Genomic DNA, 17,899 nt, shown 5'->3' on the forward strand with positions numbered 1-17,899 from the left:
CCTAGTTTATTTGTATGTACTTTTGAATGGATATTTTATGTGTGTTTAATAGGCAATGAATGACCTAAGGAGTAGGTTCAAATACCTCTTCTACTTTAGTCTCAACTATATTGCTGCTGTACCTTTATGGATATCTTGATTTTTCCTTCCGAAAATTATAACTTTATTATATGTTGAATTCTTAGGATGTTTTCACTTAAGATACATTAAAATTTTCTCTTTCATGGTTGTACGCAGCCTCAATGATAGAAATGCAATCACTTCCACAAATTCTATAAATTTTTTTATTTGTTTTCTGCTAATATGGTAAGTCTCCGGTATTTCCTGCCTAAATCAATAATAAAATACCTTTAGAACCTCTGAGCAATTTCAGTTATGAAGGGATTCATATCTAACACAAAGATGAGGAATGATGAAGTCATTCTTACAGAAGGTGTTGAATAGAAGGAATTGACTGTTATTTTAAGTTTTAGGAGATCTTTGCTTATGGCTCAACGGTCCCTGGAAAGTTTGTGTTGTGGGATATAGGAATTCTCTAAGATTACTGTGAAGCATAGGTAACTGGTGATGTGTAAAGACATGATTCTCGCAGGACACACATTTCTAGTGTTTTCTGTTAGTGAGTATAGGTTATTCACTGTCTAATGGAATATACAGATAGAATGAATTCCAGAAGAATTTTCCTATGTTTTTTGAATATATTTCCTTCTTGATTAAACACCATGTCTGGAATCACTATTTATTTTTCTGTTTTAAGTAGTTTACTGAGGATAGTCATATGAACGCAATGGTTTGTGAATTTACTTGCTAGCACTGTCCTAGAAAACCGGTGTATGAAATTTAACATGAAATGCACAGGAGGCAAAAATAAATGAAACTAGCCTTCTCCGTTAGGCAGCTTACATTAGTTTTAGCCCTAGAGAAGAAGTTGAACAACCAGCCTGGCCACTCAAGTTTTCAAAAAATATGTCTGGGAATTTTTTTTTTTTTTGTAATCTGGATTTTATTTTAAATAATGGAAATGTTCTTTAGCTTAATTATGTTATGCTATTTCTTTACAAAGATGGAGCCACATATTTTTAATATAATTTTGTATTTTAAAATTAAATGTTACACATCTATAATTAATAATGCAATGCTCATATTAATGTAAATATGCCAAGCCTGCTTATAATATCAAAAAGGATTTTACTTCATGAAGAAGAAATACATTATATTGTTATAAAGGGAGTGTTGAATAGAAATAATTGACTGTTCTTTTAGGTTTAAGAGATGCTTGTCGTGGTAAGGATGCTGAACCCAGAGTGGGGTTCAATGTACAAGTGCTGAGTCTGCAAATGACATGTCTATTAACCTGTCCAAGTTCCTTTATTTCTCTGAAATTTAGTTCAGAATCTTGATCTGGAAACACAATAGGATACTCTCGAAGACATCTGAGTAGCTTCCCTTTCTAAAATATTTTCTATTCTCTAATATGTTGTAAAGACTTTTTACTTTTATATGATCCACTGTGCATGTCTCATATATAGATATATAACAATTCAGATTATTATAGTCATGTTAAGTAGGAATCAGGTGGTATGGTATTTCTTTTCTGAGCCATCTGTGAGACCTTTCTATACTTTAATCCTGATCACAAGACTCGTGAGATTTCTTTTCATGGTTTGTCTTGCATGTGTATTCATTCCTTTTTTTTCCTGCTCTCTTTAATAGTAGCTGCAAGAGTAATCTCCCAGAGAATCTGTCCTTCCATGTCTGCCCCAGGAAACTATCTTCTGAAAATGATTCCTTAATCATTAGACCTCACTCTGGTTTTTCTTCTTGCCAATTCATTTAAAACTCATTGTAGGTGCTATCTAGTCAACACTTTAGAGGGAACTCTATCCCATTCTCTTTGTCACTTAATTGATTACTTCATATAGATTTATAGAACATTTTTGAACTTCTATGTGACAGGTATTTTGACAGACATGTAGCTTATTTAATAATTAATCCCTTAAAAAAACTGCATCTTACTTTAGAAGAATGAGGCATTTTATGTAAACTAATTTTCCAGATTATTTTTTTAATCATTTAAGTAAGGAAATAATATTATTAATTTTTTTTCCAAAATAAAGATTCTCAATAATATGAGCTTCATTAAATGACCAGAATTAGCCTGGGAAGTGATTCAGTGACTGGGAGTTCATGGGATCCTGGTCACTGTCCCTTCCATCCACTACCCCAGGGTAATAACTTTAACTAGGCCTGCTTGAGAAAGAGGCAATTCAGCTTGGAATAGATCAAGAGAGAGCTTTTTAATGATAGGAGAGAAAGCTGAAATTTGGCAGACTGAGCAGGGTCCAGTTCTAGGAATGGTAGGTGGAAGAGCATGTCTATATGGAAAGAGGAGCACATGAGACTAGTGAGGAGTGGAGAGGGCTAAGGAATCAGAAACAGGATGAACTACGCACTGGGGAGAGTTGCTGTGTGGACTAGGCAGGTCTAGGTCAAGGTGGGCCTTGGAAGTTTGAACTCTGTGAACTCTATAAAGCGTCACTGCCCAGTAGAAACTGGTATGGTAAGATTTGCATTTTATGCATCATTCCAGATGCTTCACAGAGAAAAGATTAAAGCGATCAGAGAGATTGCTTGATGCATTTGGGTTAGTTAGGAGGCTATTTCAGTAGTCCAAGAAATAACGGTGGTTGCTAAGATCAAAGTAATTCTAGAAGAGATGAGCAGAAATAGTTGGACTCCAGATATATTTAAGACATAGAAGCACTAAGAATAGGCACTTGCCTGGCTGGTGTGACTCACTGGTTGAGCACTGACCCATGCACCAAGAGGTCTCTGGTTTGATTCCCGGTCAGGATACATGGCCAGGTTGTGGGCCAAATCCCCAGTGGGGGGCATGCGGGAGGCAGCCAGTCGATGTTCTCTCTCATCGATGTTTCTATCTTTCATTCCCTCTCCCTTCCTCTCTCTCTAAAAGAAAAAAAAGGAAAAAAAAAAAACAATAGGCACTTGATTTCATGAGAAAGAGAAAATAGAACTTTCAATTTGATGTCTTCTGGGACTGGATGAGTGATAGTAAGGTGGGGACATTCGAGGATTTTTTAAATTGTTTCTGAAGGTTGAGTGAGCAGATCATGATCCCAACTTTGCTAAGAGAGATAATGAGAATGATTTTATTTATATTAAAAGCTTTCTATTCCTTTGTGTATGTGTGTTTTTGTTGTATATATAGAAGAGCTTATCTTAAAGCCTTGTTTGAAAGGTAAATTATGCTCCTTCAAGGCCTCCTTAATGTTTGAATTTTAATAGAATTTCAGGTATCAGCCCAATTTAAATATATATATATATATTTATATATATAAATATATATATCTTTCATATTACAGTGCTTTTGCCAAGTCTTATCTAATGTTTGTTTTATCATTTTTTTACGTGAAATATTTTGTTTTAATGAAATTTTTACTGCTTCCTATTCTGAAAAAAATCTAAAATAAAAAACACAAACAAAAACACCTTTTCCAGGAGTGAAAACATCAGTGGATAGGAAGATGGTAAGAATACAAACATTAGTAGATAATAAGAAGATGGTCAAAACATCACCAGGCCTAAGTCCTACTCCTTTAGCATAAAAATCTCTAGCCACCTAGAAATAGATTGCTGTCACAGCTTTCTGGAAAGCCTGAACTGTTCTTTTATTGAAAGCATAGAAAGGTGATAGAATCAGTACAAAAAGCTCCTTGATCCAAACATGCTTTGGCTTGAATCCTGATTGTAATACATTTCAAAAATATGGTATGATTTAATTTTCCAGGCATAAGCGGTTTTATTTTATGGGCTTTTGAGGCTTAACTTATTCCACTGAAATGCCGGGGTACTTGATTCACTGGTACTTGCGAAGGTGGGATGCAGCAGGTGTGAAGATGATCTCAGCGTCAGCACTGGGAAATCTTACATAGGAATGGCAGGACTGGTTCATGTCGCCCGCCTGTCTCTTCTGGGTACGTTGATTACGGTTCCCATTTCTAGATCTTTCGAGAGAGAAGTATACATTTCAATTTTTTAACACTTTAGTATGTTTATGGAAATGACAGAGTTCTGAGTTTTTTGCTTAACCAACAAGACTCCAACCGTGAGCTTGTGTTTTGTGCTCTTCTCATTTGTAGTTATAATTCTCAGCCCCTCCCCAACAAATGTGGCATACTAATGCATATTATTCGTATAATTGTGTTAATGTTAACAACAACAGATACTTAACTGAATACTTGAAATAATGAGTCACCATTCTTTTCTTTAAAATCTGTGATCCCATTTAATCCTCAGAGCAATCCTGAGACTTGGTTATCATAGATGCCATTATCTCACTGTAAGAATATGCCTCACGCTCATTTCGCTTCACCACATGACGTTCATTAGGGATGTCAATACTTGCCCTTCTCAAGTAATAGAAACCACATTGTTAGGGGAGAAAAGGATCTTAAAAACCCTTCAGTAGCATGTTCGCATTTTGCCAGAGATAACTCAGGACATTTTCTTTGCCTGGGTCTGAGATAATTTTTTTATACTAGGGGTTGGCGAATTTTGCCTGTGAAGGGTCAGATAGGAAATAGAAATGTTTTAGGCTTGTGGGCCATTATGTCTTTGGTGCACCTATTCGACTCTGCTGTTATATTGTGAAGCAGCCGCAGACAAGACTAAAACATTGGAGTGGCTGAGTTCCAATGAAAATTTGAAGGCTGGATTGGACCCATGGATCATTGTTTCCTAGGCTTTGGTTTTGATGTCTCATTTCTAAATGGCCTATTTGCTACAGCTAATTAGTACCAGTGCCTAAAATATCTGTGAGACTTTTTTTTTAATGGACATATGCTCTCGGAGTCATCAAGTCTCAAGATTTGAGGTATTGCCCATGTACCAATTTCTATGTTTTTATCTCTAGTTTTCATCATTTCCCTAGCTTTTTACAGGAATGTTCAAGTACTTAGAGTTAAAAAATTTTAATTTATCCTCTTTCTGCCAGGAACTGTCCCTTCCCAAAAGCCTCTTCATGTTTCAATTTTGACCTCATCATAGCCACCATGACAAATTTTACTAATTGCAGATTGACCAAGCTGCTCTCCTTATTAAACTCTTCCAGAGGCTCCTCATCCCTAGCAATCTAAGCTCAGTCAGCTCCTAAAGGCTGGGCTTAGGCTGACTCTTGCTAAATTGCATAACCCTTTCTCTCCCTCCTCCCTGGGCACTTTGCCCTCAGGTAACACTGAATGATGCAGTTCCCACAGGTTCCCTGCTCCCTGGCATATCTGCGTTTCCTCTGATGAGTTTTTCTACCTGAAACGCCATTTTTCTAGTGTTTGCTTGCCTAGCTGTTGTTATCCTTAAATTCTGAGTGATAATTTTTCTTCTTGGAGTCCTTCCTTCATACCCCTGTGCTCAGACTCTCCTCCTTCCCAGACAGTGTGAGGAGGCATTCAGAACTGACTACTACTTGAGCTTGTCTTGACCTCCCGACCCCAGCCTGCTTCGGGGCTGCCCACCCCGAACAGATGCTCTGCTGTGACTCGCAGAAATGGAGACTGGGCGTGAGAAACTAAACAGAAGTCACTTCCCAAGTAACAGCTACAATCTCTTAAGGAGGATACTACTGTGAATTCTACCTGAGGTTTTAGGCCATTATGTATAAATTGAGCTTTTATGAATTTTACTATCTTGATTTATACTATCCTGCTTACTTTTTGGTAGTTCAATTTTTTTTCTCTTTTTGCCTTTTAGAAAAAGAAATGTTGGTTCATTCAACCGTTATAATTGTCTAATTTATAGATGACTGTTTTTAGTTTTTGTAAATCATATTTTTGTTCTTCATGTTAGGAAGCACACCTTATTCTGTTGATAAATGACTACTGTGCTCTTCTTTTCATTCATTTTCTGTTTTTATGCTAAAAGTTTAGGCTTAAACTTTGAAGTGTCTCTTATTCCTAAGTGGGACAATTATTCTCTGGTAAATAGAGAACATTTTTGAAGGAGGCATTGCTTTTTAATTTCAAAATCAATTTTAAGTGGATCATTACTATATTAAGCAAGTAAAAAAACTTGCATTTAGGAGCATTAATTTTATCTTTTAGTTCATGTGTGTAGCCTTTACTTATATATTTAATTACTAAGAAATAGTAGGTTATTTTGATGAAGACAAAAGTTTGATTCAAAGATTATGGAAGATAGTTAGTTTCTTTTCTTTTTTTTATGTTTTTTTTTCATCTTTATTGTTGTATGTAAAATGTATTATAGATGTTCCACATTTTTCCCCCATTGACCCCCTCCTCCCCACTCCCGCCTCCCTCCCACCTTTTCCCACACTATTGTCTGTGTCCATTGGTTATACATATAAGTTCTTTGGTTTATTTCTTCCTACCCCCCCAACCCCTTTCCCTTTGAGGTTTGTCAGTCTAGCAATGAATTTGTACTTCTTAATCCCTTCACCTTTTTCACCCATTCCCCCAACCTCCCTCCCAACTGGCAACCAACAAAATGTTCTCTGTATCTATGAGAATGTTTGTGTTCTACCTGTTCATTTTGTTTGTAGATTCCATTGTTGATAGATATGTATTCATTGCCATTTTGTTTGTTCATACATTTTATCTTTTTCTTCAAAAAGACCCTTCATCATTTCATATAATAATGGTTTGGTGGTGATGAACTCCTTTAACTTTTTCTTGTCTGGGAAAGTTTATATGTCCATCGATTCTAAATGACAGCTTTGCAGGATAGAGTCATCTAGTTGTAGGTTCTTGCTTTTCATCACTCTGAATATTTCTTGCCACTCCCTTCTGGCCTGCAAAGTTTCTTTTAGAAATCAGCTGACAGCCTAATGTGAACTCCCTTGTAGGTATCTAGCTGCCTTTCTCTTGCTGCTTTTAAGATTCTCTCTTTGCCTTGAACCTTTTGCATTTTGATGATGATGTGTCTTGGTGTGGGGCTCTTGGGGTTCATCTTGTTTGGGACTCTCTGTGCTTCCTGGACTTGTATGTCTGTTTCCTTCACCAAGTTAGGAAAGTTTTCTGCCATTATTGTTTCAAACAGGTTTTCGATTTCTTGTTCTCGCTCTTCTCCTTCTGGCACCTCCAAGATGCGAATGTTGGCATGTTTGAAGTTGTCCCAGAGGCTCCTTACACTATCCTCATTTTTTTGGATTCCTTTTTCTTTTTGCTGTTCTGATTGGGCATTTTTTGCTTCCTTATATTCCAGGTAGCTCCCTAAAGGACCCGCGCGCAAACTTATCAGACTCTCTCCCTCTAAGCTTGGACGGGAGGCAGCTCCAGGGGCATCAGAGACACACAGGGAAGAACTGAGCTGTTTGGCACTGGAGCGAGGGCTGGAGAGGGGGCTTTCTTGGGGACAAATGTGCTGTCAGAGGCCTTTGTTCCTTTGGTGAGCCCTTCCCTGGGGCAGCAGACAGAAGCCATAGCTGGGACTCCAGCAACCTGGCTCACACTGGTAGCCCCGCCCTGGTGACTCCCTGAAGCCCTGCCCCACCCAACTTTCAGGCCCACCCAAGCTGTTGCCACTTGCTTAACCATAGGATTGGCCTGTCTTGGTCCTGCTTCAGGTTTTTCCTAAATTCTTTCAAGCGAGCAGCATCTGGTCTCAGCGAGCCCCATACCTCTCGTTAAGTAATACACTGAAACAAACAGGGAGGCAGCCAAAATGAGGATACAAAGAAACAGGTCCCAAATGAAAGAACAGAACAAAACCCCAATAAAAGAACTAAGCGAAAGGGAGATAAGCAACCTAACAGATACTGAGTTCAAAATACTGCTTATAAGGATGCTCAATGAACTTAGTGAGCACCTCAGTGAACTTAGAGAGGGCCTCAAGAGCATAAAAAAGGGCCAGTTAGAAATCATGGATACACAGTTAGAATTGAAGGAGGCATGAACTGAAATAAAGAATAATTTACACAGCTTCAATAATAGAGTACATAAATCGAAGGAGCAAACCATCGATTTGGAATATAGTTGGTTTCTTATCCTATTCTATTTCTGTGTTTTATTTCGATTGTGAAATAGACTAATTGACCTATTAGATACTTATAATATTAATAGTTGAAGAAGAGTTTTTTTTTTTTAATCTATCTTCTTCAATTAAATGGATCCAGAAACCTGGATCCTAAATGTAATAAATATAAATATAATATCATAAATATAATATTGAACACAGTTATCTTCAAGCCTATATGCTAAGATTACAGTATATCAACAGAATGTGATATTTCACTCAGTGATCTGTGTTTCTCAGCTTACTCGTACACCATCATGAATGCATGTGCTAAGCAGATGTTTCTTAACCCTCCTGGCCATTCAGTTAAGCTCAGCGCTCATATGTGCATTGTTCCATTGTGTGTGTGCAGACGTGCCTAGGCCCGAATTTTTAAAAAATGCAGCGCATTTTCCATCTTGGGCATTGCGGTTTTCATCTCTATAAGTTCGATTTGGGTCCTCTTTATATCTTCTGTTTCTATACTCAACTTTGGAATACATGGATACAGTTATAATTTTAGTAACTTTGCTAATTTGAACATCTTTCTCAGTTTTGAGTCAGTTGTAAGTGATGTATTTATTTCATTATTATGTAACCTACTTTTTTGTTTCTTTATATGCCTAGGAATTTATTTTATATGTGTATTTAAGGTGTGTTATGTGAGTTTTAATTTTTATTCAACTTGGAAATTTTATCGCCATTATTTTTTCTGCCCTTCTCTTTACTTTGGGACTTCAGTTACCCATATATTAGGATGTTTGAAGTTGATCCATATTTCACTGATGCTCTGTTTATTTTTCCTTTTATTCTTTGAGTTTTAGTCTGTATTTTCTTTTTCTCAGTTTCATTTTAAATTGTTTCTATTGCTATATTTTCAAGTTCACTAATCTTATTTTCTGCCTTGTCTAATCTGCTATTAATCCCTCCAATGTTATTTATTTTAAAATCTCAGATGTTTTCCTCTTTAAAAGTTAGGTTTAGGTTTATTTTACATTTCCTTTTCTCTACTTAACATGCTCATTGTTATAGCTTTTTGAATAGTACATGGAACACAGTTGTAAAATGATTTTAATGTCATTTTTCTATTAATTTTAATGTTGGTGTCACTTTTTTTTTTTAATCCTCACCCAAGGACATTTTTGAATTTATCTTCAGATAGAGTGGGAGGAAGCGAGGGAGTAAGAGAGACAGAAACATTGATGTGGCAGAGACATATCTAGTGGTTGCCACCCACACGACCCCAACCGGGCCGGGAACAAACTGCACCTGAGGTGGGAACCGAATGCAGGACTCTCTGGTCCGAGGGCCGACGCTCTAACCGCTGAGCCAAGCCAGCCAGGGCGATGTTGGTGTCACTTTTAAGTTGGTTTTGATTGATTTATGTTTGTTCCAGTTATGGGTCATATTTTTCTGGTCTTTTTTTTTTTTTTTCCACATTTGATATATTTTGGTTAGCTGTTAGGTATTTTGAATTTTACCTTGGTGGGTGCTGGATTTTTATGTACCACTGTCAATATTTTGAGCTTTGTTCCATGATGCCGTTAATTGGAAACAATTTTATCTTTTAAGTATTGTTTCTATGACATTTAGGTGGGACTAGCTAGTATATTTGATGTAGGATAATCATTTCCCACATCCTAAGGCAAGAAAGACCCTTCTTAGTCCTCTACCTGACGCACTGTAAATTATGAATTTTATTCCTCTGACTGGTGGCCACCACCACTATTCCTGACCCTGCGTGTCAATTAGGCACTGTTGCTTTTAAGCTTTTAGGTGGATTTTCCCAGCCTCAGATATTTTTCTCAAATGCATGTTCTAATCAGTACTCTGTTGAGTGGGAGAGTGTTACTCAGAGACTCTCCTGAGTTCTCATTCTGTGCACCTCTCTCCGCTCATGTACTCTGCCACCCTTGTCTCCTCGGGCTCTTAAATCCGGATATCCACGCCTGCCTCCCATGTGCTATGGCCTGGACACTGTTTCCATGACAGTGAATTGGGGCGTATATAGGGCTCAGGACTATATTTTGTATGTAAATAGGACAAGCTCAGTCTGTGTTAGCTCAGACACTATATAATTTTGCCTCTTCCAGACCTAATTTCTCAGAGCAGGATTTTAAGTAATAATAGAACATTTAGGTAGGTATAAAAATTCCTTTTGTGATACAGGCACAGAGGTTAATGACCAAAACATATTAATGGGATGTATGACCAGCAATGATATTACACAGACTTCTTTTGTGCTCCAAAAGTGTACACATAGCATATTCTGCAATGATGAAATGCTCGATTTCTAGACCCTTGTGTATTCTAGCCACCAGCCACCATGGCTATGAGCACTTGAGGTGTAGCTACTTTATTTTTATGTAATTTTAATAAGTTTGAATTTAATGTAAATAGCCATGAATGGCTAGTGACTACTCTAGTAAAGATAGTGCAACTCTAAACTATGTTTTGTTTTGTTTTTTGCCACCCTTACGTTAGGTATATATTTTTAAATATGTATAGCTTTATGGAAGAAAAACATACTCTTAGAAATAAAAAGTTAAGTTAGCTCTTTATTTTAATGAAAAATATCTCAAAAAAAACAAATATCAATGACCTTTCTGTTTGTTTATGGAAGCACTGTAATGGGGATTTCTGAGTATTGTATTTTTTCTAAGTCTAATTAATGTTTAATGGTCGGCCCATATGCATAAAGTATCTATTTGTGAACTGCAAAAATGTTCATTATTTATTTTTTTAAATACCCCATACTGCTTATCTAAATGGCTTTTGGACACCCTCAATAATAATTATAGATTGTTGTTTAAGCAGTAATGAATTTTATCTTGTAAAATGAAATTTTGACCAGACACTAAAATATTTAAAATTATATATTAAACTCAGTGAAGAATCACATATCTGTTTTTTGTAACTTTTGTGATTTATATTCTCTGACAATTCTTTTTAGAGAAAATTTAGTAAATAAATATAGTTATATGTTTTAATGTTAGCTAAACAATTCAATGCTTCATATTAATCACTGAATTGCTTTTAACTTTTGACTAAAATATTTTTCGGAGGATACAGATGCTAATTGTAGATGTATGTAATGCTTTGGATAATTGTGCGATAATACAACATTGGCAAAGTTATGTTCTTATAGGAGCAATCACTTTGTGGAGTAACTGAAAAAAATGTTTATTTTGAGTTTTTAAAACATGTTTTAAAGTGATGTTAGGTTTTTCTATTGACTTTAAAATGTGAAGTTCTGGGTTCAATACTTCTTTGATCTTTTAAATAGGAGCTAAAAAGTGTACACAAATGTAACATTTCTACTGATATTATGAAACTCGTTTATTTTTTAATTCTTTGGATAAATAGAAATATTTAAATCTTTTGTATGGTTAATAATTTAATTCATAGTACATTTATTTCCTACCTTTTGTTACATGCCATTATTTCTTAATCTACTAGTTTTGATGGTATTTTACTTTGTTAAGATTTACAAATGGGTTGTTGAGCATTTGCTCTGAGTTTCCATGATAGCTTATAACTTAATTAATTTCTATTCAGCAGAAGTATGAGTTGAATTTAATGATGGTATTAATTTAAATTTGTTCTAAAATGCAGTGATTCAATATTGAAACCTTGTTCTTTTTAAAAGAACAATACATTAAATTAAATCAATTTTTATTAATGGAATCCATGTAATTTATAAATAGTTGAAGTGAGATGAAAGTTTTTCTAATGTTTTATAATCCTTAAGATGATCTCTTACTTTGATCTGCTTAGTATTGGCCAGTTTCATCAGTTATTAGATTTCCTTCCTATTTGAAAAGTGCTGTTTTGAAGATGTTGGGCCTAATTCACACCATTTATTTTCCGTCCACATATGTAGATAATTTTGCAGTATCTGTTGTATGAATTCAGAGAACCTCTGTTCTATCCAACGATTCTTTCTAACTCAATCTTTTGAGAATCACCAGAACTTTCATTCTGACTGTCCTTCCTTCCACTTTGGTGGGCATTAAGCAGTGCACAGTTTGGCTACATACTTATACTTCACAAACTGACTTTCTTCTTAGTCAAATAAACAAAGAATCTATTTCCCCTCCTATAGAGAATCCTGATGCCCTTCTCAGGCCTTCCTGTGAACATGGGCTCTGGGATGAGAGAAGTATTAATTAAGTGTGGGGTTACAGGACATTCCTGCTGTTTTAAAGAATATTGTATGTAATATTAATTATTGTCTTTATTGAATGTACTTGTCTTCAGAGGCAAGTGAAAAGTCACATTTTAAAATACAAAAAATCAATTGGAATTCATCTGGGACCAGGGACATAATAGTTACTAGACAAATATAAAGCATGTGTACAACTGAATGTAGAAGATATGAGGCACAGAGAATCCTTTTCCAAACTTTGTGAGTGGAAACCTGGCCCACCCACAAGCTGTGAAGCTACTCACATGTTATATGTTTAACCAATTTACTAGTTTATAGGAGTGAATTTGCTACCTTTAAAAAAAAAACAAAAAACCCCCACATTTTTGAGGGTGGTAGGAAGAGATCCTTATCTTTATTTATGTATGCATGAAAAAGGACTGTTACAAATTGCATTCTAAATAGGAAATATTGTTTTACTGTAAGTACATGTGGCAAATTAGTGAACAGTGCAAAAAGAGATCAAAGAACACAACCTAGATGAAATGTTTTGCTCTGTTTCAATGGATGTAAGCCTGTCCCGGCTGTAAGTTTGTTTTATTAAGGCAAAAACATTTACATTTCTCTTGAGTTATTATGATCATTATGCAACCCTCTCTTGTAGTCGTATAAACCTGCCCAGTTTTTAAAATTAAAATTGATTGTGTTCCTGTAACAACTGAAATTTTTCCTGGAACTTATAAGTAGCTGCTATATTTTAGAAGTTCAAAAATAGTAGCACAATGAAAAGTGTACGCTCAGGTTTCACAGTATTGGCAGTTGGAAGTACATCTGCTGGAGATTATCGTCTGCTTTTCGTGTGTCATCAGGCCTCCCCATCTGGCAAAGGAGAACGTTGAGATGCATCCCATTTCTTCAGCCTGATTATACATTTCATAAGGCCAAAATCCATACCTGTTTCTCTAAAATTCAGTGATGTCAACTAGCACCGTGTTCAGCACATACTAATTAATCAAGAAAAGTACCTGTATTAATCCTGTATGTTCCATCTTACATTTCCCTATAATTTAAGTACTTGGCTTGATGGAATAATATAGGCAGTTCGTAGATGTATAAATAGCTTGCCTGGAACTCACTTTTATGCACCATTTTCTTAATCTAATCCATGGACTCTGTGGTGAATAGCATTGGCCTACTGATTTATTTTTTAAATGTCGTTACATTTTTTTTTTTTTTCTTTCCAAGGAGCTAGAGTATGTTGTGTCTAATTGATCTAAAGCTGGAGTGAAAGTCTTTCAGTCCCTGGTCAGCCATCTCATGACTTGGTGAGAACTGTTAAAAACCATGGTACCATGTCCTTCAGTTCAACTTAGAGGTTTTGCTGTAGCACACGCCCCTGTAAGAAAAATGAGCGTGTATGTGATTGAGAAATACAGGAGTTAGGTGCCTAAAATGTGGAGTGGCATCAGCTGCTATGCAAGTTTTCCTAGATAAGAACAGCCAGAAAAACAGGGGTAGAATTGGAACCTTGGAAGGAAAGGTTAAAACCCTCAATCCACGTGCCGCCCTGGCAACAGAAGCCTTTGACCCATGCGTTTTTCATTTGATTGATATATTAGTTTCTAAGAGAACTGCAGCAAAACATCCTTCTTTGTTTATGTTTATGGATTTGGAAATTGTGTTCTTCTGTCAATTTTTTTGTTGTGTACATACACATCCATGTTCTTAATAATAAGAGTATGGTTATTATTTTTTATTAGGTACTATTCCTTTTTATCTATATTAATGGTTTTTGTTTTAAATTCTATTTGTCATTATATTGCTACAAACTTTAATTTTTGTAGTATATAGAATGTTTTTTTGATCTTTTTATTTTGTAATTTTCAGGACAGTTCTCTATAGATATTTATCTTATAACTTGTGCATGTTAGATTTTTCTTAAAAATCCAGTTTGATAAATCTGTTACTTATGAAAGAGTTAAATATATTACATTTATTTTATTAGTTTTATATTTGGGATTCTTTCTACAAGCTTATTTTATTATGTTGTTACGGTTGGCCAATTGTGTGTGTGTGTTTCCTTTCCTTTTTTTTGTCAATCCTCACCCAAGGTTAGTTTTTCCATTGGTTTTTAGATGGAAGGGAAGGGAGGGAAGGACAGGCAGAGGGAGAGAAATAAAGGGAGGGAGGGAGGGAGAGAGGGAGGGAGAGAGAGAGAGAGAGAGAGAGAGAGAGAGAGAGAAACATCGTGTGAGAGACACATCAATTGATTGCCTCCCACATGACTCGGAGCAGGCTGGGGATCGAACCTGCAACCCACGTATGTGCCCTTGACTGGGAATTGAACCTTCAACTCTTTGGTCCACAGGCCAGCACTCTTAATGGCTGAGCCAAATATGCCAGGGCAGGCCAATCGTTTTGTTTGTTTGTTTGTTTGTTTGTTTGCTATGCTCCTGTTATGCATTGCTGCACTGATAGGCAACATAACAATCCTTTCTCCATCTGCAAATTCGGAAACTATAAAATATCATTCTATGTAGCTTATATACCATTATATATACCATTACTTTAGAAATATGCATAATTAGTTCTAATTTGTAAAGTTTCTAATTTCTGTTCTCCAAAGCAAAACGCAGATTCAGCACACTTTAATTATCCATTGAGCATTCTCCTTCAAATATCATTCATTCTTGTCTAGAGTTTTAGTTCTACCATTTTTATGCTCCCAAAGTTATCATTTACTTCTAAAATTAATAGTTAATGTCATCATCTTACATTAAAAAATAGTTTCAGGCTGTCAGGACACTCTTAGAAAAATTAAAAGTGAGCGCCTGCGGCCGCGCGGGCTTCCCAGCAAGGTGCCCGGCTCGGGGCAGGTGGCACTTCCTCCTGGGCCAATGTCAAGGGCAGCGAGGCTGCGAGGAGCTCCGTCCCCGTTTTGTGGCATTAGTGTCCATCACTCCTTCGCCCTTTACTGTGCAACCATTGTTTTCACTCTTCTTTCTGTGCATTTTAAATCTCTGTTAAGGCTATAATTACAAATTAGAGTAGTTCTGTTTTTACTATACAGTACCTGTGCTATTTTTTCCATGAACCCTCTCCCCACCCCCCTTATTTTAGTGCGAGGTTTTTCAGGACTCAAAGTGTGTCAGGAAAACTTCTACTGTCACCCCTCGCCACCTCGGGCTTCCACTTTCGCGGCTTCACTCTGTCGCAGTTTTTTCAAATATATTCATTAAAACGTTGATCGAGACGGTGAAAATGGTACAGCGCGCGCTCGGTTGTCTGAGTCCATTATACACCCCTGTATTACAATTAAAATTACTGTATGTATGGACTGTAGGCCTATGTATTTGAGCACCCCAGGCATCCTTCAAGGCTAGGTGCAACCGCTAGAGTCTGGAATGGATTCACCACGATAAACAAGGGACGACTGTATTCTGTTTAACCAGAAATGCCTACCTGTCCAGGCTGCCAGTAAAGTCACCCTGATTGTGCATCGCAAAACACCTGGGCTTTCCGTCCACGTACAGTATGTTGGGCATTGTGTCCCCTGCTGTTCCATGACCACTAAGTAGTACAAGTGATTACATGGTTAAAAGAATCCAAGTCCTCTGCTGCCCGGCCTGTGTGGCTCAGTGGCTTGAGTGTGGTCCCATGGACTGAGAAGTCTCAGTTCGATTCCCCATCAGGGCACATGCCCAGGTTTCGGGCTCCATCCCCAGTAGGGGGCGTGCAGAAGGCAGACGGTTTCCCTCTTACATCGATGTTTCTTTCTCCCTTCCTCTCTTTCTTAAAAATCAATAAAAACATTCAAAAAAAGAAAGAATTCAAGTCTGCAAATGGCAGTGCTGATCCCCATCCAGCTGGTATGAGCTGTGTAGTGATCTGGCTAAGGCTCAGGAGAGATTCTTACCTGCAGCCAGACCCCAGCTTCAGATCCATACACTGACTACAATTTCCAAAATTGCTTTGAGTCTGGGGAATTAGTCTGCTTTTGGTTAGCAAGCCCACCAATGGCAATCTTAGGTTCAGTGAGATATTTCAAATTTCAAAGACTAGAAGAAGTCTTTGTGGTGCTAGTTTGCCCAACTTTGTAAAAGACTACAGGGCAGGAAAAAAAGGGCAGGATACAGATAGACATGACTCTTCAGCTTTATCTCTTAATTTCAGCTCATGTTAGTACAGGGACTGCTTTGTTTTATTTTGTTGCAACGTCTACCCCCACCTTGGCTTCTCAAGGGTGAGGGAAAGGGACCATAGAAGATGATGTGGGAACCATCCTTTTTGAAGGCACAATCTACAAATAGAAATGAACATCCTTTGCATAAGCTAATAGTCACTAGCTTCCAGGTCCCAGGGAGGGGAACACCTGGTTACACCTTAAATTACACAGAAGGCAGGTCTAATATTTATTGTTCATTCACATTTCTTCCAGCCTGGCTGTAGTTCACTAGTCAGGAGTTACTTTTACCATAAGCAATGCTGCCTGGTTTAAAAGAAAGAGAAAAAAAGCTGTAATTTCACTATTTTAAGTTTTCAGGGTAACAGCTAGGAGAAGGTGAGCCCAAGATCACAGGATCACATGATCTTTTCTTCTAGCTGCTCAGTAGATAGGAAAACCTGAAAACTGATTTTTCTTCTTTTCATCTTCCTTTCTTTTTCTGCTTTACTTCTTTGTCTAGTCTTTTGGTCTCTTTATGGTTTAAGCACTTTTAAGGAAAAAAGTCTTTATTGTCACCTTAGATTTCAGGAGAAAACAGCTATATGTGTGTGTCCTTAACTATATTTAATGAAAAATTCCAAGAAATAATTATTTAATATCTACTCAATTAACACACATTGCACATCATCACATAATTCTCTTTAAAAATGAATGTTATATGAGTGATTTTTTTCACTGAAGAGCAAAATGCAATGTGATTGGTAAAAACAAAATTTATTCCCTCGTGTTACAGAAAGAACATGATAGGATGTTTTATTTATTTAATTATTTCTCTTAAAACTTTTTTTCTTTATTGATTATTTAGCGAGAGAGAGGGAGAGATAGAAACATCAATGAGAGAGAACATCGATTGGCCGCTTCCTGCATGCCCCCCATTGGGGTGCTTTTTCCCCTAATACAGCGTATATTCATATACATGAGCTGAGAAGAAGAGAGGGGTTAGTAGAAAAATATCAGAGTGGAGTACATTTTAAAATTTCTGTAGTTAATATATATCATTGAACGAATTGCAATCCTTGAGAATTTTTAAAATTTGGTATTGTGGAAGAATACATTGTATATTTCTGAATGTACATTCTATGTGTGCATTTTAAATTATTTATTTTAAGGTTCTATGTCTTCTATATTACATCAAAGAAAAAAAGTACCATAAAACCTCAATAATTTGGAGAAATGAGGAAAGATCACCTTGAATCCTTAAAATTTAAGTAAAAATATGTTTAAAAAATGGTTGTTTGAATAATTTCAAGAAAAACAGTATTTTAACACTGCTAAGATAATTCTGTATAAGATTCTTTTAGATTTACTTTAAGAAATAGATTATTATTTGTTAGAAAACTGATTACTTTGAATTGGACTCTTCTAAACACTTCATATATTTAATTATTGAGCATGCTTGGATTGTATTGATATTGCTAATATAATATGTATTTACATATGTTTACTTCTGGCCTAGCTTCAAATTACACATTATGATTTAAGTTGAATGAATTGGTAAAATC

General features: G+C 36.3%; 1 protein-coding gene across 1 annotated transcript in view; it reads left to right on the forward strand.

Moving 5' to 3' along the window:
• Positions 1-17,899, forward strand: part of CRPPA (CDP-L-ribitol pyrophosphorylase A) — a 227,408-nt gene that overhangs the window by 119,814 nt on the left and 89,695 nt on the right. The gene's annotated exons all lie outside the window — the stretch shown is intronic.

This window comes from Molossus molossus, unplaced genomic scaffold (genome assembly GCF_014108415.1).
Source record: "Molossus molossus isolate mMolMol1 unplaced genomic scaffold, mMolMol1.p scaffold_m16_p_7, whole genome shotgun sequence".
NCBI classification, from domain to species: Eukaryota; Metazoa; Chordata; class Mammalia; order Chiroptera; family Molossidae; genus Molossus; species Molossus molossus.